General features: G+C 38.1%; 1 protein-coding gene across 10 annotated transcripts in view; it reads left to right on the top strand.

Moving 5' to 3' along the window:
• Positions 1 to 20128, top strand: part of Lrrc4c (leucine rich repeat containing 4C) — a 1099028-nt gene that overhangs the window by 1030343 nt on the left and 48557 nt on the right. For 2 of the 10 annotated variants that reach the window (XM_070032550.1, XM_070032551.1), the window contains one exon: positions 15503 to 15556. The exons of the other annotated variants lie outside the window; for them this stretch is intronic. The gene's annotated coding sequence lies outside the window, so the exon portion shown is untranslated. The remainder of the gene's footprint in view (positions 1 to 15502; positions 15557 to 20128) is intronic. 10 annotated transcript variants of the gene reach the window in all.

The raw sequence follows: 20128 nt of genomic DNA on the forward strand, positions 1-20128 counted from the left end.
TTTGCCCCGCCTCCATTTGCACTGCTGAGTAGCTGGAATTTAGATCTGATTTCAGCCCCTGGCGGTCACCCAGGCTTCTTTCTTAGTCCCCTGGCTTGGCAGAGGTCTGCCATGGCCCCCACACAGCCCTGCCATTCACAAGACTTGGAATCCTGCACTGAAAGCTTCCTGACTCCAAGCCCCATCACATGGAGACCAAGTGGCAAGGTGCAGAGGTGAGAGGATTTGCTTAAAGGGGAAGCCAGCCCTATCTATCAGCATCTTTCCTTTCTTGGACCAGTAAACTATAGCAATGTCAGGGAGAGACAGGCTTTCAGGCAACCTATCATCTCTGGGCAGTGATAAGCATCCATTCTGTGGATGAACCTCAACAACTCCATACCCCCGGACCATTCTTAAAACAAAGATTGCCTAGTTGGTGCCCTTGAAGGAGGAAAACATAAAGGTGATGATGACTCAGACTTGGGCATCATCATAGTATCCTTGTGACCAAGCAGTCAGAGCTTTCCAGATTCCGAGGTCTCCAGCTACACTTAGAGACTGTAAGCAAAAGCTTTGTGCTTTGACTCTCGTGGCCTTAACAATATCCAATTCAGGGAGATTTGGTCAGGGATGGAGACGGGAGCAGTCATGAAGAACATCTTAGTGGTGTCCCTGTTTTCACTATCCAATGTATCTGTCTCCATTGTCTCTCTGGCATCTTTGCTAGGGGTGAAAAAAGGCTTACAGTTGGAAGACAAGAAAGTCTGGAGAAATTTCCAGATGCTCAGAAATAAGAACAATATTAGCTAAAACTCTGAAATAGGGTGAATCTGACTGATGCTGTCTGTTTAGTGTCTTCAACTGGTACTTAATTCGGTTCTTTATGTAGCCAAACATCCAATAATTCACTCAATCAATTGTTGTTAACCATCCATAATGGACAAGACCCTGAGGTCAGTCCTGAGTCTTTAACAGTGAGTCACAACCAAGCATATCACTGCTTTCCTAGAGGTCTTATAAAGAAATAAATGAGCAAGCTAGGAAATTACAGATTATAGGTACTGATAAGTGAAAAATAAATAGGCCAAGATGGTAACTCAGAAAAGTAAGGCAAAGGAAGAAGAGAAAAGGCTTCTAGGAGAATAATGAAGGATTGGAAAATGTCAATGCACCATGAGAAAGGGGGAAGGCATGGAGAAGAATACCCCAGCCTCTTGGGTGATATTATGTTCATTGTTCCTCAGGCATCTAGGGATTCTGCTGTTCTTCCTTTCACACTCCTCCAAGACCTCCAGTATGCAGATGCGTTCCCATTATTTATTTGTATTTGTTCCCATTATTATTATTTAGTATTAACATCTGTCATGTTCTCATGAAGAAGAAGGATCAAGGAATCTATAAGCTACATAGCAAGGGTGAATTCAGTATCAAAAGAAAAACTAGCACAGGTCCTGGCACTGTGTCAGAGCCAAGTAAACAGTTTCCATTCTCACACTTCTCAGACTTTAACCTTAATGTCTTTCAGTGAAAGTTCATTTTAGTTTTCTAACTGGATTGTAATTGGCAACATTTCCTAAAGTTATTAATAGTTTGTGCTGGCCATGTCTGGGAAAGAATGTGGTTGGGAGAGGAATAGTACGGAAGCATTTCTTGGGTTCTTACAGTCAAAACTGTGTACAAGTTACCTTAGGCCCTGCAGACCGGAAACCCTGGTTTTCAGCTCTGTGTCATTGAGTGGTGACAATTAAGGTGGATCACACCAGCTTGAGGAAAAAGTCATGTCCAAGGATAGCCTGATTCTTGAGTAGCCTGCCAGCCTCCTTACTGATCTCCACAGGTCACTTGGCCCCCTCTTGAAAGTCCCCCCAGTGTCCACGGGCTGTTCTCAGATGGCTTTCCACCAAGGTGATAACTGGTGCCAGATTCTTACTGATCAGTTCCCCAGTAAGTTTTTACACTTTGTCCTGGAACTTATTGAAAACTCACTTTGCATGCATTATTTAAATTTTATTGCATGAAAGATTCGACTGGGTGGCAAAAAGGATTTGTAAGAGGAAATACTGTAGAAAAGCAGGCAGCCTTTGAGCACCAATTACCCTCACAGAAGGGCAATGGAGCTAACTGACTGGTTCTAGACGGGAAGGTGGATGGCATTTGTCTTCATCTAAAGATGGAAAGAAATGCACATTTGCTATTCCTGCCCTACTCTAGAGACAGGGCGTGATGTAAATTTTGATATCTACTGAAACCAATCTCTTTCTTATAATCTAGCTCTGGTTTCATGGTTTCTACCACAGTGTGTTACTGTTGGATCTCAATTCCATTGCCTATCATCCTAAGGCTGCCATGGAATTTCATATAGTTTACATTTCTGAGTCTCCCTGATCCATATTTCAACTTAACATTTTCTGATTCTTCATTTTTATAATCATTACCTTCTTTCTCTCTGGTGTCATTCCAGTTATTGACCAAAGATCTTTAATTAATTAATTGGTTAATTTAGGGAGTATTAGAGTGTGAACTCAGGGCTTTGCAATTACATAGCACTTGATCTATGCCACTTTTTTTCTTTAGTTATATCTTAAATAGGGACTTTTGCTTTTTTCCTGGGGTGACCTCTGATTACCGGTAACTCTATTAACTTCCTACTACATAATTGAGATTATAGATGCTAGCCTGTATGCCTAGATTGTTCTTTGAGATAAGGTCTCACTAATATTTTTATGATATTCCCATCTCTACCTTCCAAACGGTTGGAATTGCAAACATGAGCCTCTGTGCCAGGGTATACAAACCATTATTTTAAGAACTTCTCCTCTGATCTCAGGAGAAAAAATGGATTATGTAGAATACTCTATTGCCCTCCTTCACAAGAACATTTGACATCTCATTGTTAAACATTACTGTGCCTCAAGAGTCCCTCAGCTGCTTTCCACTAGCATGGCTTCAGCTTTCTTCTTGAGTCTGTGAAGCAGTTTTTGAGTGGACCACTGTTATGAATAAGAACAGTCCCAGAGAATGGTTATAGTTCAAGAACAAAATGGAGCTGGGAACCAGTGGGTCATATCTGTAATTCTAACTACTTAGGATGATGACTATTCAAGGACAGCCCAGGCACAAAAAGTAAGATTCTTCTTCCAAAGATAACCAGCAAAAAAGCATGACTGAGGGCATGGCTCAAGGGGTGGAACACCAGACAGGCAAAGCAAGCAGACATGAAACCTTGAGTTCAAACCCCAATATTGCCATAATTTTTTTTAATTGAACAAAAAAGAGCCACCAGTATCTCACCAGTTAGCTTATTATCAAACTTTTGTTTTTTTCTGCATTCACTTGATTCTGGTATTGCATAGCTGCAATTCAGTTTCTATCTTAAGCTTAACTCCTCGTTCTATCTTCTGATAATGATCTATGATCTATGCTATTGGCTTCCATGGAACCCTCCAAAAGTCCCCTCTTGACCTCTTTCAAGAATTTCATCTTGCACTTTTGCAATGATAAATTCCAGCAACTTTTATGGCTAATGTATACCCTCCAGCACAATGACAAGCCTTGACATTGAGCCTTAGACTTGGGATAGAGAGTAGTCTGAGGCTGAGAAGGGGTACAAAATCTCAGCCTTTGCCGAGATTCATGTTTGCAGGCTGCAGGCTCTAGCAACAGCACGTTTCTCTTTTTCATTCTGTTATGTCAGCCTTTCAATGAACAAAAAGGAAAGGTGGCACGGAGTTTCTGATTCGTTTTATAATGAGACCATTATCCTAGCTTGATCATGTTGGAGAAGCTATGTTCCAGACCATAAACTGCAATGTAGAACCCAAGGTCTTGAAAGAACACACCTGAACAGTGGTAGGCCTACAAATAACCACTTCCACTTTCCTGTCTCCCTTGGTGGCAGGTGGTGTGAGTTGAGTGACTATGACAAAAAAAGAGTGTTCTGATCTGCAGGCTCAGTTGCCTGGTAACTTCTTGGGCATGTGGGAAAAGAAAACAAAACCAAACCACAACAACCAAAACCAAAACCAGTTGACTCCCCTCACCCCAAAGTGTGTCTCTATGGTAATTTCATTATTTATAATCACAAAGAAAAAAACCCATTCAAATGCGTATATGAATGTCCAATGACCCCAAACAAGTCTGAAGGCTATGCAAGCCAATAAAATGATTATCTTAGAGGACAAAATAAATAAACAATAAAAGCCTTCATTAAAATTCTTCTGCCTTCAACACAGTGTATGTATTCTTGTGAACAAATTTGCAAAGTAGATTAAAAGTATTTTTTGTTTTGATTATAAAGGTAGCATTCTTTTTAAGTTAGTTTAAGAGCTCAAGTACTGGAGTCCAGCTCCCTGAGAACATACTCTGCTGCCTCCTCTACTAGCTTAACAATCTTCTTAACCTCCCCGTTCCTCAGCTTCCCTGCTGACAAAATGAGAGTAATGAAAGTACCCACCATCTCCCATTGCTTTGAATATTAAATGATACACTATATAAAATATCTCCTTAGAATGCATTGTAAGTGATCACTAAGCAGCAAATATAAAATTACAGAAAACCCAGAAATACAGAGATATGTAGATTTAAAAACAAACAGAGAAGTTGGAGCAGAATTCAGTCAAAAATTCAATTCATATATTACAACGTTTAGAAAAAGGGAGGGATGGGTGAGAATGTGGAATGGGGTGCCATTGATCAGGATGCATTGTGTTCATAATCTGCCGTGTTGAATGGCAACTCCTTTGTACAACTATTTAAAAACAACTAGAATATTAAAATAAACAAATGAACAAGTAAACTCTCTATCAGGCCAGAAACAAGCACATTTCACATTTGGAAAGTTTTCATTTTGTCTAATGTGAATCTGTATGTGTATATTTTTCTATCTATCTGTCTGTCTGTCTGTCTATCTATCTAGTCTTCTATCTATGGATATCTATCTACCTATATGTATACAGATATTGATTGATATCTATGTATAGATTGATGTCTGTACTGTATTGTAGGATTATATTATTAAATGTATGAAACTATAAACATGACTGGGCCAACTTCTCTTTGAAATTAAACTATGGCATTTGACATTTTGTATGCAAATAGATTTATTTAAATATCCTTTTTGACACTGCATAAAATTCTAAAATAGGATTGTTTTTGGAAAAAGTGTATGGTGGCATTGGTTTTGTGCAATAATTAAGTGTGACACTATGCTTTGAGTTAAGAGTCAAGAGGGTCAGAAAATCAGGAGTGCTATTTTTACAAAACTGTATGGGTACTATGAAGAACCTCAGGTTAATAAGTTGTATTTTTGGCCTGTTTGAACTTTTGGTCCTCTGTTGGTAAGGACAAAGGTCGAATGTGAGGTTTGTGTTTCAATTCGGTCCAGGATAGAGGGCCAGTCAGGAAGAGAGATAGTTTGTAAAAAGGTACAGAATAAGATCCATCTTGTGTTAGTATACTTGGTATTGAGTTATTATGCGATGTAATCCATTTAACGTAGTATTTAATAAATTATAACTATGTTGTTAATCATTTTTCTTACTCCTTTAGAGACTATCTTAAGTCCTCCAAATTAATAGGCAGAACTAAATTTAAATATTTGGATCTATTGAATCTGACTCAGCCTTTCTAATGAGAGAGAGAAAGCCTCTAGGAATGGAATTTCCCAATGATTGCATTTCCTCACATTAATGAATATTTCAGTCGCTCTTATTCCTTTTCCATCACTTGAAGATATGAGAAGGGGCTGGCCACTGAGGCCATTATAAGGGACAAGCTGACTTTGAGTCCTCATGGGCTGTGCTTGAGTAACCAGCTCTGTGTACCGCTGCCCACTGTGGGCATTTTCTTTCCTTGTCTTTCTCATTGCTCATTTAAGTGCCACCTACACTTTCTCATCTCACTCCTTATTAAACTCTCTCTTTTCATGGCTGGGTAAGAATGGACCAGAAATGGATTTGTTTAACTATTCAATTACCCACATTATCTTGCTCAGTTGCTATCAAACGAAGCTGAACTAGCTTAGCTGTCAGATCATGAAGCAAGATAACAAGTCCTCTTATACTTAGCTGCTTGTGACATCTGAGTTTGTCATCTACATGAAAATAAAAAGCCTGTCCCAAAGCACATTCCCTGTATGAGACATGAACCCTACATAGGTCTTATTATCTCGTGTTTCTAGCTGGCCACATAGGCATGAGGAAGGGAAACAAGCCCTACAATTTGCAGTGTGCCTTTTCTTCAAATAAAGCATAGGTAAAACATGGAACTTAAGTGTCAAATCACTGAAGACAAAGGAGGAAAAGTTCACATAACTATTTTGCCTTTTCTGTCTTTATTACTGTCTTTTCTTTTTCTTCATAAATAGTATATAAAGTATCATATGTGACACTCTCAAGTAGAAAGGGAAAAGGAAAAAAAGGAGGGTTGAAGAGAGTGAGGTATGATAGGAGGGAGAAAAGAGAAAGGGAGGGAGAAGAAATGGAGGAAAGAAGAGATAAAGGAGAGGAAGAAACAAGAACCTTGTTTTGAACCCATCCATCCTGAGGAGAACAGGTTAGTACTATGATAATAATGAGCCTTCTTAGCTTGAGACACAGACAGAATGTGTTTCAGGATGATCAATCAATACAAAATAAAGTTTTATCCACAGGGTACTCTATTATTCTCCATTCTGATATTGTCAGTACTATTCTTCTAGGATGTGTCCACGTAAACTTACTTGGCCAATCATCCTTTATACATAGGATAAGTATATACCCCCTCTGTGGGAATACTAATGAAACCACACTAGTAGCTATTAGAAATAAAACCTACCATGAAGGGACAAACTTTCTTTGTCTAGCTAGGACAAATAATTGGCTATTGAGTCCTCTCTCCTTGCCTCTTCTCTTCTCACCTTCTTCCCCTCCTCTTCTCATCTCCCTTCTTCCCTTCCTCCTTTAGTCTCCCCTTTCTTTATAATAAACTTGTTTCTCTGTTGTATGAACAAGCAAATTAGGAAACTTGGCTCTGGGCCTCCTTGCTATTTCCCACAATCAATCAACCCCTGGCCTCTGGCAGCCTATTGCTTTCCTCTTTAACTTGTGATTGCTTACTTACACAAACATTGCCTTTCAGAGAGCTTGTTAGACATACCAGGGAGGGCAGAGATGTGAATCAGATGAGATGAACTTACCTTTGAGGCTTTGAGGTGTGTGTAGTCGAAGGAGACAAGATAAGACAGGTACATATGTCTGAAACGTTCGAGGTAGAAAATGATAAATCTCATTTGAGAATACAGACAAAAGGCTATGTGTATTCAGAAAGAGGGCTTTTTTCTGCTTTTATGATGAAATTACTGAGGGAAATAATGAATTTATACTTTCCAGGTATGGGAAAGGCTGAAAGTCTTAAAGGCCTCTGTTATTTATTTCCAATAAAGAGTATTGTGTAAAGCCACTGTTAAGCACAGTGGATACCCTCTGCCCTGTCCTAATATTCCTTATCTGGCTTGCTCTCTTCTTCCCTTTCTTCTTCATTTTACTGTAAAATTAGGCTCTTCCAATACTTCATTTTTTAATTACTTTTATATTCTGTGTTATTCCACAGTACTTATACCACAGAAAATAAAATACATTATTTTCTTCTCAAAATTATAAAAAAAATACACATATTTTCACTATCTAGTATTGCTTTTAGAAAGAGAAAGGCTTAGGGAAATGTCAGTGACTTGCCCAAACCTACAGGAGGGGTTCTATCAGAAGCACAGTTTGAACCTATGTCCATCCATGTCAGTTTGTCTTTAAGCACAAAACTTCACCTTTTATCTGAAATATTGTTCATCGTTGAATTTTCTGTGCTGCTGGTAGTCAGAGGCAAGACACTATCCATGTTTAATCTAACTCTTTTTTTTTTTAATTTGGCTAATGATGCTATACAACTAAAATCTACAGAGGCTTTATGAAAAATTCAAAACAAATGTCAGGAAGTGATTTCCATTGAATAAGGTGCACCAAGCTGGACATACATGGTACAGCAAACAGATGAACACATGCACATCCACCCATGCACATATCATGAAATTCAGTAAAGGAACCACCACTGCAGGGTACACTTTTTGACCATCAGAAGTGAAGTGACAGACACAAAAGGAGATCTACTCTAGGTAAGACGAAAGAGGAAACCAACAGAGATGAGATAGAATCAGGGCTGGCTGAAGTCCAGCAGGAAATTATCCCTAGAAATGGGCTCTGTGGTATAGTCCATCAGTTCTATTGAATTGGTTCGTGACACACATAACAGACTCCTGGCTATGCTGCTAGAATCTCTCCTACTCAACATATGCTACCTCTTACTACAGACCAGTGGATCTCAAGCTGGGAAAGGCTATGGTAAAATCTGGAGGGTTTTAAACTCTACATGTCTCTCCACCTAAGCAAAATGTAGAAACAGCTAACATCATCATCATAGTCGTTTTCACTTTCTTATTTTCAGATGAAAAGAGTTAAAATTTAAACCAAGTGCTGGTGGCTAACACCTGTTAATCCTAGCAATTCAGAGCCAGCTCAAGCAGAAAAGTCCGTGAGATTCTGTTTCCAAAATAACCAAGAAAAAAATAAATAAAAGATGGGGGGGCGTGGTTGGAGATCTAGAGATGTGGTGGAGATCACCAGTCTACCAAGTTTGGTGGAGGCCCTGAGTTCGAACCTCAGTAGCAACAACAGAACAAAAAAGAATACGACTTACTTCCATTTCTAATGTGTGCAGATGGAAATAGATTAATTTTACCAAATTAAGTAATTTATTGGTTTAATTTTTAAATGTAAATGATTTTAAAAATATTAGAAAAGGAATATGTTTCCATAGACTCAACGTGTGTCATCTCTAGGATGAGAATGACAAGGAATTTAATTCTAGCAGAAGTTCTTTCTGACGTATCCTGGAGGGTTAAAGTTCAGTACTTGGGGCTGAGTCACTGTCCCAAACGGAATTGTGTCATTTGGTTTACTAAATTACATATAACTTCCAGGTCATGGTTTACTGTCCTGGGTGATAAGTTAAAGGTCTATTGTATCAGGAACTGTTCCTTGACTTACCTCAGTCTGCAACAATGCCTATCCTCAGTCCTTAGCTGAGTGAGATACTTAGTAAATTCATCTTGCCACGTCAGGGAAGTCTGTGAAACTCTCAGCTCCAATTAAGTACCAGAAAACTGGTAGAACCTTAGCCTTTAGGAAAAGAGCTCAAGGATAACTCCCAGGCTCTAAGTTCAAGCCCCAGGACTGACAAAACAAACAAACAAACAAACACAATAAACCTCATCCTGTGACTTTCTGTGACCTTAGTGGGCCATGAAGGTTGGTTACAAAATGTAATTACACTATTTTCTCTCAGATAATTTGTTATTCTATTCCCCATTGCTTATGGGCTAACTGCTACTACCTATCATTCCCCCTTCAAGGACCTAAGACCCTGAAATGTTTAAGGAAAGGGGAAGTGCAGTCAGTCTTTGACCACTTCCTGCTGGTGTGAGGCAAAAGCTTTAGTCAGGAGTCTCTAGCCCTTGCTCTCTGTGGATGAAGATAGCTGGGCTCTCTGGTCTTAGATAATCCAGGTGTGTGTTCGAGGAGGGGCTGTAGAAGGTGTATATGCTTTGGAGAATCACAGTCAGTGGTAGTTGTGTTTGGGGAGGAAGAGTCAAGCTCTTGAAACAAAGCAGACAACAGACTGGGTCTGGTTTGGCACAGCAGTAGATACAGTAGCAGTCAGTGAAGATCCTCCATAGATGATCATAGCCAGAAACCATAGTGAATGAAGCATTAGTGTTTTCTTTCACCCTATGAATGAATGCAGAGACTAAGCAAACAACACATTCCCCAAGTTCAGTCATTGCATTGATCTGGGCTCAGCTATATTGGCTGAACTGTCTGAAATATGAGCACAACAGTTAGTTCTTAACCAGTGCACCAGTGGGGCCTTGTGTGATTGCTAAGATACTGAGGGCCATTCTGTTTCCTCTTGTTGCTGGTCTTTTCCCCATTACCTCCACATGCAGTAGAGTTAGTCCTTAAGCCGCTATCCCTTGAAGTTTTAATTGTACAACTAGTGTTGTTTATAATAGATTTCTATTATTTCGGTCCAACACATGAATAAAAGTTATTTAAAAAACACCTTACTGGATTTAAAAAGTCAGACTTGAGCTGCTGAGTTTTAGAAATCATAGGCTCCTTTACTTCAATCTTCCCTTTAGTCCATTGAAGTTATGTTTCAGGTTATAAGAAATGGGCAATGGATTGGTCTAAGTGTCTATTTAGCTAGTTGTCATTCATTTCCAGAATGTCATCTTTGAGGAAAGCGTGACACATAACTAACTGAGTGTGATATATCTCTCTTTACCCTCTCTCGGTCTTCATCTGTGTTGACCAATCATATCTGCCCACTCATCCATCTATGTATCATTTATTTATGTTCTAACACACACATACAGAGTTTCTTATCTCTGTTGCTAAGCAGATATGACTGAAAATATGAAAGAACGTTGTTTTTCTAATTCAGCTTCTGTATTCTAATGAGAGCATCTTTATCGTCATCTTCAAATACTGGGGATGCCTTGTTTGGAGTCCTGTTTCTTTCCTCTCTGCGGCTGGTGTATCATACTTGCTCAGTTATCATTTCACTGACACATCCAGGCCAGCTTCTAGATGCTCAGGTCCTTGTCTTTGTTCCTCTGGTCCTGCCCTTGAGGAGCCCTCAGCTTCTCAGGAGGGGAAGACAAACAAGCAGATGCTTACATTGCACTCTGATAAGTTGCAAGCAAAGCAGGCCAAGAAATTCATACTGTTTGGACATTTTCTTCCAGGTCAGCTACCTACTGCTAAGTACTTTACGAGGGTTTCTCATTTTAATGGCCTCAGTGGCACTGGGTGGTGGATATAATTTTTACTTACTGGGATGAAAACTAAGCATCAAAGAATTTATTGTTTCGATGAGACCTCCATTGCTAGCATATTCCAGTTAGTATAATTCAAAGAAAGTTAAAGAACAGAACACAGTTTCAAATATGTGGATGGTTTATTGAACCACAAAGGTGAAATAAGTTACTTGGGGCTAGGAAACAAAGAGGTATTACTGTTGCCTGGACAGACTCTAAGGAACCAGGAGCCAGAAGGAAGAAGTTACCTTAAAGCAATGGATTTATATGAAGGTCACAGAGGGCACAGATAGGAAATACATACATGACCTGCCTTGACCTCAGTAATTCCTTCCAAAGTCCTGCCTACTCCCTTCTCCTTCCTGCACCCCCCAAACTTAGATAAAAATTATTCCAAACTAGAGGTGGGGTGAGTGGCGGAATAAAGCTCTTTGATTTTATGGTGCAAATTCTGGAATATAAATTGAGATAGGGAATCAACATAGAACACTTTGTTATGTGCAGAAAGTCATATAGCAGTTTCATTCCTTGAAACTACATGGAATAAGTTGTCCTAGATCTATCTTATATCTGTCCTAGCTTCCCCTTAACGTAAGCATCAGGTGGGTAGATAGGTCTGCTGTTCTTATTACCCAGTAGCTGCGGTTTTACCACAGTACCTAACACTGAGAACCATAGATTACTTCTGCTACTCTTTTGTCAAGCCACCTTACCTGGCTTAACCATCAAATCCCACTTCTTGTTTTGTAACTGTGCATGATCTACCTTCATTAATATCTAGCTTTAGTGGGAAGAATTGCCACACTGAGAGTATCTGTCCACATGTGTTTACCAAGGGACTGGTTCCAGGGTTCTTGGAACCTCCTCTTATTCTCCTCTATTCTTTCCTGCCATTGGAGAGCACAGCATTATAAATTCATAGCTACATAGCTTCAGGATCTAGCTTAGGTAGCACACTGGCTGAATTCATGTTTATGATGGTAGCAAGTTGGGTAATAAGGACACATTGTGTCCTTGTTCGAATAATCCAATATTCATTTCAACTCAAAAACCATCTATAGGGCACCTACAGTATATGTAAGGCTCATGATTAAATGTAAGCATTTGAAATAAAAGCAGAAAGATGTCTTATCTTGTTTAGTGAGGGAGGGAAAATGGAAAAACAAAGAGAAGTATGAATGAATCAGATACACACTCTATAACAAGGAAAAGTAGAGTTACCTTAGGGAGAACGAAGGTGGGGGAAAGTGTAGTATGAAGTTTTGAACAAAATTCTAGGGCAGGGCTTATAAGAAAACAGCCTTTGAGTCCAAACTGGAAAGGGATGAAGATGAAGCCTCAAGGATACCTGGGAAAAGATGTTTCTAGCAGACAGAGTCAGCAGATGTATAACTTGGGCTATTTATGGGGTACCAGGAAAATTGTGGAGCTAGAATGGAATTAGTGAAAAAGAAATACAAGGATACGATAGGGAAATCTGAGGTAGCAATGTTGTAAAACACTCAAGGCCATCCATAGAACTTTAATTTTTATGTAAGGTAATCATTCAATAGTAGGCTTTGATCGGAGAAATTGATCAAAACTTTATAACTTAGCTTATATCTTAAATAATTATCCTTTTTGGTTTGTTAAGAAAAGATTATGACCAGCTAGGTACAGAAAGCATGAAATACTCATAAAACAAATTATATGTATATATATATACATATATATATATATATATATATATATATATATTTACAGCAGTTTTGTTTTTTGGTTTTTTTTTTTTGGCCAGTCCTGGGCTTGAATTCTGGGCCTGGGCACTGTCCCTCAGCTCTTCAGCTCAAGGCAAGCACTCTACCACTTGAGTCACAGCGCCACTTTCGGCTTTTTCTGCTTATGTGGTGCTGAGGAATCGAACCCAGGGCCTCATGCACTCTACCACTGAGCAACCTTCCCAGCCCTTTTACAGCAGTTTTAACCCTGGAGGAAAGAATCAAGGAATCAAATAGATTGTCTTCTAAAACACCAACCTAATTGCGTTTTCCCTGTTTGATCATCAACTATACTTAAAAAAATTCTCATCCATCCATTTTATTATTCATATCGATATTTGTTAAAGTTTATTAGATAGTTGCCAAGTGTTAGGCACTGTTGTAGATGCTGATTTATTAAACTGAACAAAGCAAACTGATGTTATGTTCCATGATCGTACATTTGACAATTTGTAAGGAGTAAGTCCCTTGGCTATGCAGTGACACTCTGTTTTCTCTCATCTGCTTTCCATCTTTTTTTTGTTGTTGTTGTTGATTGTGGGGTTTGAACTCTGGGCCTGGGCGCTGTCCTTCAGCTCTTCAGTTCAAGGCTACCACTCTACCACTTGAGCCACAGCACCACTTCTGGTTTTCTGGTGGGTTATTGGAGATAAGAGTCTCATAGACTTACCTGCCCGAGCTGGCTTTGAACCATGATCCTCAGATCTTAGCCTACTTAGTAGCTGGGATTACAGGCGTGAGCCACCAGCGCCCAGCTAGTTGCTATCTTAAACCACATGCTGTCCTCAAAACACATCAGGTCTCTTCTTTGAACCTGAGTGGATTTAGTCATGAAGTGTTAACTGAGATACTTATTTTCCACTGGCTTCTTTCTCTACCTTGGAATACCATGTCAATTATTGTGTCATTTCATTCTCTCCAAGGTATATATTCCTTCCTTTAGCATGGTTTCTATGTCACACTGATGTTAGAAGTAAGAGGGTCTCCATCACCATCTCGGAAACCGGTGAAAGAAAAGGCCTCTTTATTCCAATGATTACCTCGCTCCAGGATCTAGCTTAGGCAGTACATTGAATTCATGTTTATAATGGTAAGAGGGGCGAGTGTTTGGTGAGTTAAAATAAATTAAAATGAGTCAAGACTGTGTTGTTGAAGAGAATGGGAATATTTAAAAGATAGTATATAACGGAAGGATTAAATGTTATATAAATTCTAAAACTCTTTAGAGAAGGCCTTGCATTCTAGATGATCTAGGAGGGGCTCTGGTTATCTGTAAGATCATTTTGGTCCCTGATGCTCACACAGGGCAGTCTGGGCTTTGTATTTAGTTCATCTGTAGCAATGTGAAAGGCTCAGAATCTGCACTACCTGCTATTATCCAGCAGAGGAGCAGTTGGTCTCCAGTTTGAAGCTGCTTTGGTGAGATACATCTACAACATTCCTTAAAATGTTGAATTCTACCTACGATATTTCTTCAGGTGGCCCAGGGGCGTGAACTGGACTGTATCTTATCCAGGTAGAAGAAAATTCAACTGTGATTGAATTTTCTGGAACATTTCCCAGAGAAAAATCATTTTGGTATTCCACAGTCATTGGAAAAGCAGAATATTAAAGGAGCAAAACTACTATTTGGTACAAATTTTAAGAAATATTTAGATTATATAGTCAACTTTAATTATATATGACTGAGAGACTCCTGGTGATAAGTTACTAATACCAGGTAAGTTTAACCCAAGAACTTCTGATTTACGGTTGCTACTTTATAATGTTAGAACTTGATGTGAAAAAGACACAAGGCTTTGGTATGTTCAGATGATTTTACCTGGAAATGGTAGGGCTTGACACATTCTTGCAGTCCCTCTTGTTAATGATACCTCATCCATCTTGCTTTTATATAATTGCTGCAAGTTATAGTGGAAGGAAGATCTGCTGTTGAAAAATGCCAGATTTACCAAAACCTGAAGGATAGGGAGGCTCTGTGACTTTAATCAAAACAGTCGATCTTGGTTCCTTCTACTTGAAATTGGAAATATTACTTATTTTTTTTACCTGTCCTCTGGGAGGAGTAAATGAGATAATGAGTAGGAAAATATTTTATAGAGTATAATGAAATTTAAAAAAATCAATTGGTTGTTTTTCCCTTGACTCTATGTATTGTATTTTCATAGGGCCAAATAGGAGGTGGCTGTTATAGGGGGTAGAAAGAAAATTCAAACATATACGTGCATGCATGCATTAGAGTGTGAGCACACACACACACACACACACACACACACACACACACACACAGAGAGAGAGGGAGAGAGAGAGAGAGAGAGAGAGAGAGAGAGAGAGAGAGAGAGAGAGAGAGAGAGAGAGAGAGAGAGAGAGAAGGATTCTTCCTGTAACTGCTTCTGAAAAATGGCTCTGTACTGGAAATACACATACACACATATAAACATACGCAGTATCAAGATAATATCTCTTCAGAATCCTAGCTTTCTAATGGGCTCCAGTTATAGTTTTAAGAATGAATTTCTAATGTTTCTTTAAGACTCTAAGGCAACTCAGTTGCATACAAATTGAACAGCTCTGTTGATATGGCTCTCATCTGTTAAAGTGACTTCTATTCTTCAATTCCATTTAGATCAATAAACCTTAATTCAGTAGCCAAGGTCAACAGAAACAAAAAATAAGTTTACATTAACATCTGTAATATTTCTTATGTGTGTTAACAAATCCATTTGAAGTTTCTATTCTGCATGTACCAGAAATCATCAATCTTTTTAGTGTTTCCTGTGATCAGTAGGCTTTTAACATAATACAGTAATGATGTTGGTGCCTGACATTTATTTCATTTTTTTCTCTATTCCAGGCAGTATGCTCATACCAGGCAGGTATCATCATTAATCTCGTCAACATTTTTAAGGTAGATTCCTTTGTTCCTTGTTTTTTTTTTTTTTTTTTTTTTTTATGGCAAGTAGAGCAATCTGAGGCTTAGGAAAGAATGGAATTTGTAAAAGATCATCAGGTTGTTAACATCAAGTTCCTCAACTTCAGGATTCTCTCCCTTCAGGTCCTTTACTTTGAACTAAAATATTTTCTGTCCTCCTACTTCTTCCCAGCCCCCGCCTCCAAGGAAGAGATGAAGACAGTAAACCTATTCTTCTTAGCCTTGTTAGAAAGCACTATTTCATTCATGAATGCCATTCTGAGGACTTAATTTCTTCTCAAAAGTCCTCTCTCAAGCCAAGACAATAGGGCTTCAGTTTCAACATGAATACTGAAGAGTACACCTTCAAACCTTAGGACTGGTAAAACCAGTCAAGATCAACTATCTAGTTAGTAGGAGAAGTAAAGCTTACATACAGGATTGTCTGAATCCGGTGGGGAAGCAGGCACTCAGGCCCATGTGGAGATGCTAGGTAACAGAGAACAAAAAATGCCTGGTAAGACTAGCAGAATGAATGCCCTTGGCTGAATTACGTCACGTCATAACCGTGGGGAGATAGCTCGGTTGATTAGATCAGAGACAGAGGATTAAAGTAGATTTGCTGGAATGCAAGGTCATTCTGCTACCTATAGTAGAACCACTATAGGAAATTTCCTGTAGGTTTCCTCTCCTTATTTTCAGGAGATAATTTTGGTTATTCTTCTATATATAAAATATTAATATCAGTCATGTATTCAAATAATTGCTACCATTGGTTGCTTAACATGTGTCAAGCATAGTGGAAGCCATTTTATTGACTTAGAAGAAATTTTTTAATGGATATCTAGCAAACAACAGCTGTATGTCCACACAGGTCTCTAATTTGTTCTATTTGTTTATAAATATTTTGACACTCTCTCCATGTTTCAACTTAATTGTGTGTGTGTGTGTGTGTGTGTGTGTGTGCTGGTCCTAGGGATTGAACTCAGGACCTACACTGTCCCTGAGTTTATTTTGTTCAAGGCTGGCACTCTGTCACTTGGACCACAGCTCCACTTCTAGCTTTTTGGCAGTTAATTGGAGATAAGAATCTCATAGACTTTCCTAACTGCAATCTTCAGAGGTTAGCCTCCTGAATAGCTAGATTTACAGGTGTGAGCTCCAGACATCAACATACTAAATTTTATTTTCATTTCATGTACTTACTTATTTATTTTGGCAGTTAAATATAATTTTATTGTTGTTATTAAGGAGTTAATAAAAACAAATACATTACTTGCTAATACATTTATTAACCAGCATTTAATTACTTTAAAACTCATAAGTTGTAAGGAGTAGTCTTTAGTGTAGGGAAGTCTTTTGCTCTATATTCTTGAGATCTATCTATTTTATTGTACTAAATTTTCTCCTTTTTTTGTTTTTGTATTTATGCTGGTCCTGTGGCTTGAACTCAGGACCTAGATGCTGTTCCTGAGCTTTTTTCCTCAAAGCTGGCACTCTACTACTTGAGCCACAGCTCTACTTTTGGCTTTTTTGGTGCTTAATTGGAGATAAAAGTCTCATGGACTTTCCTACCAGGGCTGGCTCTGAAGCATGATTCTCAGATTGCAGCCTTCTGAGTAGCTAGGAATATAGGTGTGAGCCACCAGTGCCAGGCATACATCTTAATTTTTAAAACTAAATGTAGTTCTGAATATCTAAATGATTTCACTGCATAGATTAATAAATCTCAACATACAGAAATGACAAACAGCTAGCCTGAGGGATCAATTTCTGATCTAGTTTGATTCTTTAATTACTGAACTCAAACACTTTTAAACTTAGTCCATAAAGTCATCCTTGAATAACTTTTTCAGAGGTTTTAATAACTTAAAATAGCTGTTATTTTAAGCAAGAGATATTGCTAGATGTCTTAAATAGAATACAAACTCAGGTTTTCCAAAAATTGCATGATTCCCCTCAATGTATATGCTGTGCATTTCCCAGGTTGAAAATGGTAAGATTCATTAGTTTGTGGAAAAACTTCTAAGTCTTTCAGAAACAGAGTATATTTTAAGGTTTACTCCCTTACCCATTACCCCAAGCAATATGGTCTTGACATTTTCTCTGGGTTATCTATTACATCAAGAAGAGAAATACTTTATTTGTTACTCAAGTACTGGGAAGATAAAATGAGCCTGAAATTTTCAGAGGCAGAGCTGTCAATTAGTAGCTAAACTACCAGTTTGTGAACAAATACAACTTGGATTTCCCACAGCATTTATTTACCTTTGGAGACATTCCTGTTTCTTTGCTTTTGTTGGACCTCAGATATGTTTGTGGCATGTCTTCCATTCTCTTTTATCTCCTCCCTTCCCATCTTTTTTTTTTCTTTCCTCTCTGGTTATTTTTGCGTTTTCTTCTCTTCCATTCTTAATGTAGCTTCACACAAGAGCTTAGTTCGCTACAAAGAGTAGCTTACTTTCCCTGAAGGTGTAATTTGGAGGCCTTGATTTAAATTAGGCACTGCAGATGTTTTCTCAGAGTGAGCCCTTTAAAGCATCTCCTTGGGTGAGCAAGGTCCTCCGCCTTCATGTTTACCAGTAGAGCATAATTAGCATCCAAACTAATGCGCAGCTATGACTGCATGTGAACAAAGCAGGACTGTGTGGTGACTCCCTGGGTGAACTGCTTTCTCATTCTTCCAAAGATTCATATGTGTATAGTGGATTACAGGAGGATAGTCACAGATATTCAGAGGGAGAAGGCCACTCAGGTGGACAGGTCCTTCATTTAACATTCTAGCACTGTGATGACACCAGCCCAGAATAAATCTGTGCTGAATAATTCTCCAAGTTCTGGCTGTCTCTAGGGCTACTATATATTTTATATTAATTTGAAGCCATCGTCCTTGAAAAAAAATAAATGTGACTCACAACTAAAAGTCTAACATTTCTTGATATCTGTGGATGAGAAAGCTGGTTACAAAGTTCCAAAATTATTATTCTTGTCATAAAGCAGTAACCAGTGCTCTTCAGAGGCTGGCTGAAATGTAATGATTCTATCTATCTATCTATCTATCTATCTATCTATCTATCTATCTATCTATCTATCTATCTATTTATCTATCTGTCATCTATCCATCTATCTATATATCTACATATCTATCTATCTATCTATCTATCTATCTATCTATCTATGTATTTATCTATCTATCTGTCATCTATCCATCTATCTATACATCTATCTATCTATCTATCTATCTATCTATCTATCTATCTATCTATCTATTGAGTTCCTGTGAAGTAGAAGTCTCGTAAGTGATAACACAGTGTATCTTTTCTTTTTTATAAAAATGGTCATGGTCTAGAGTTATAAAAAATGAAAAGAGTTACAAAGTACAATTCAAAATAAATATTAGATTATAATTCTTCAAAATAGAAAGTATAAAAAGAATATCAATCAACAAATATGTCTTGTTTATTTTTCCCTAAATATAGATATAGCTCATAGAGACAGTCTTTATCGCATCCAAGTATTGTATTAAAATATATGCATGCATAAGTGAACTTTATATGCACTCATATATATATATATATATATATATATATATATATATATATATATATACATGACTAAAATATACCTGAATGAAGAACTTTGCTTGCTTTGTCATTTAATAAATTTCCTCCAGTTTATCTCAATTCCTTAGGATTGATTTCCTCCCCGCTTAACGCATCTTTTCAATTAGAGATTTTGTAAGCTATAAAAACAGATCCCCTGGGCAGAGTTTTAAGTAGCACTTGCATGAAAGGATTCCTTGAATTTCCTTCTAGGCCAGAACTCCACTCTCATTGAATGTATTGAAATTATTTTTGGTGGAAACAATTTTGCATACTGAGATTGGCAATGAAACTAGCCCACAAAATCTATGATCCATTTGAGAACTCTGAGTTCCTGTTTAGATCTAACCATGTCTTAAATATATCTCAGTATTGTGTATCTTAACTCCTCATATAGAGGGTACCTAAGTCAATAAACCTGCATACTCCTTCATTTTTATGGGATCTATGAATTAAAAGGCTACATGGCAGAGTTATTTCTATAAAAAGTCAAGGGTTAGTATTGCTTGTGCAATAATTAAAAGGATATATATATATATATATATATATATATATATATATATGTGAGACTTAGGTGGCTTAAGGACATGGTCTTATAAGAAGGAATCTGAAGGTGGTGGCATTAATCACACTGGAGCCACTGCATCTTGGTAGCACTGATTGGATTTTGCCTACCTGCTCTGCTCAGAAATTATAGATTTAAAAGATGTAATTAACAGAAAATTAAAGATTCTCCTTCATTTTTTTTAGTTCCCTTTCCTTTTCTTTCCCATCCTGGACTTCTGGCTGATGCAGAGCCTTTTAAGTCTGGTTTTTCACACCACATGAGTCAGTGGCGTTAATTAGCAAAGTGGGGCTGTGATCATTAGCTCTGATAGGAGGTTTCTCTTCCCCATCTGACCCTTCCCAGAGCTGGAGCATCTGGCTGAGTTGAAAGCAGGGAGCCTTTATCCTCTGTGCTCCCAGC

The sequence above is a fragment of the Dipodomys merriami genome, unplaced genomic scaffold, assembly GCF_024711535.1.
Source record: "Dipodomys merriami isolate MVZ:Mamm:240054 unplaced genomic scaffold, mDipMer1.0.p SCAF_21, whole genome shotgun sequence".
Classification (NCBI taxonomy): domain Eukaryota; kingdom Metazoa; phylum Chordata; class Mammalia; order Rodentia; family Heteromyidae; genus Dipodomys; species Dipodomys merriami.